The sequence below is a fragment of the Belonocnema kinseyi genome, chromosome 5, assembly GCF_010883055.1.
Source record: "Belonocnema kinseyi isolate 2016_QV_RU_SX_M_011 chromosome 5, B_treatae_v1, whole genome shotgun sequence".
In the NCBI taxonomy this organism is placed as follows: domain Eukaryota; kingdom Metazoa; phylum Arthropoda; class Insecta; order Hymenoptera; family Cynipidae; genus Belonocnema; species Belonocnema kinseyi.
Genome location: NC_046661.1, coordinates 63,298,087 through 63,299,989, shown reverse-complemented (window position 1 = coordinate 63,299,989; position 1,903 = coordinate 63,298,087).

Below are 1,903 nucleotides of genomic sequence, written 5' to 3'. Positions count from 1 at the left end.
GTTACGGTTACAAGAAACCCTTTACAATTCTTGATAAGTAAGTATTACATTTCTTTTTTCTGCCTCCATGTGATTCAATATATTTTCCTACCTGTGGTTTTGAAGACCGTACACAATCTCGCTACAAGAACGGTAATGTTTCATCTGGTGCCCAACAAGGGGGCACGACACTCAGCTTCCTGAGATTAAAATTAAAATTAAGAAAGTCTCATAATAAAATATAAATTATGAAACAAAATATTTTAAAAAATGTACAATTCCAGAAATCGAGTAATCAATGAACATTGCCCTGTAAATTCTATATTGGACATAGGTAGCAATTTGAATCTGATTTCGACTCAATTTTTCTCACAAAATATTCGTGAATTCGTAAACTGCCAATTTCTCTTGCAAATATATATTTCGCTGTACGAAAATCGGCAAATGTCAATAAACAGAATACGTGCTCGCATTGTATGGGGATGCCGCCGTGTCAAAGCACTATATATTATAATGCCAAACTTAAATGAACCTTGCGTTTTAGGTATGAATGTCATTCAAGTATTTTCAAATTAAATCGAAAGAAATAATTATCGTAATGACGGACGACAACATAGAACGTACCCTCTGATATAGAGATACATACAGGAGCATAATTGTAAACATTGCACTTTCAAAGCCACCTCTACTGAAGAGAAATAACAATTTATTTCGATGGAAAGTCAAACCTAATTGATTTTAGTGGGCAATTGAAACTCACTTAAGTTGAGCGAACCTTAGCGGTCATCTGAAAGTATCATTTGAAGTTTAGAATCTCATCATGAGAACACCTATCCATAAGAATTGTGTATATTTTGGAATATTTAAAATAAAACTGAACTTTTATGTTTTATTATGTATATTAAGTTTGTAATATTTTTTTTTTTATTCTGCTAAAGGTGTTTGAGATTGGATCGATTTTCTTTTTTTTTTCATTTCTTTTAGAAGTGAGTGAAGCTATCAAACAATAAGGTGAGAAAAAGTTAACTACAATTTTTTGTTTATTCCAACTAAATTATTTTTGGGAAAAAGCATCAGAACTTTCTACATATTGAAATTTGGATTATAAAGAAGGAGATGGGTAAGTGTTGAAAAATATTTAAATCCCTCCGTTTTCTTTATTCTTATCACAAGTAAAAATTTAAACAAAATCTTTACAAAATGTCAGACTTCGGATCCAGCGTGAGTTTAAACCATCGCGATAGCAACTCACCTCCAAATCACCCCATGAATCAATTTTTGCTTAATCCGGAAGTAGATAGATTAACTCCGGAAGAAAGATCAATTTTAACAAAAGCACTGGAAATTAAAGAAAGAAAAAGTCGCGGATTAAGTGCTAGTGTAACGACAACCTCACGAAACCAAGACATATCTTTTAGAATAACCCAGAGAAAACAAACAAGTTTGATGGGATCGAGAGAAAGAACAAATGTCGAAGAATTAACCCGATTACGAGTCACGATTGAGGAATCCTTAAAACCCTCTAATGATCTAAACGTAAAAATAAACGAAATTGCATCTAACACGGGAAAAAAATCCGTAATGCTGATAAAATATTAGATAAAAATATGCATGAATTAATAAATATACAGGAAGCGGCATGTATACATCAAGGAGCAAATTTATCGGAACAAATAGATCACATTGATAACCGCACAATCAGACTTTCACATGAAACGACCGAAATAATGACAAATCAAGCCTCTTTAATATCCGAAAAAATGATACACGAAAAGCGTATCTTAGATCTCAAAGGAAATCAAGAAAATATTAACGAACGAATAAATCGGAACCAAAATGTAGCTTCATACAAGCCTCACTGGTTAAAAAATTTGCCACTGCCTAAATGTTCGAGAAAAACAAATGAACGCCCCATGAGATATTT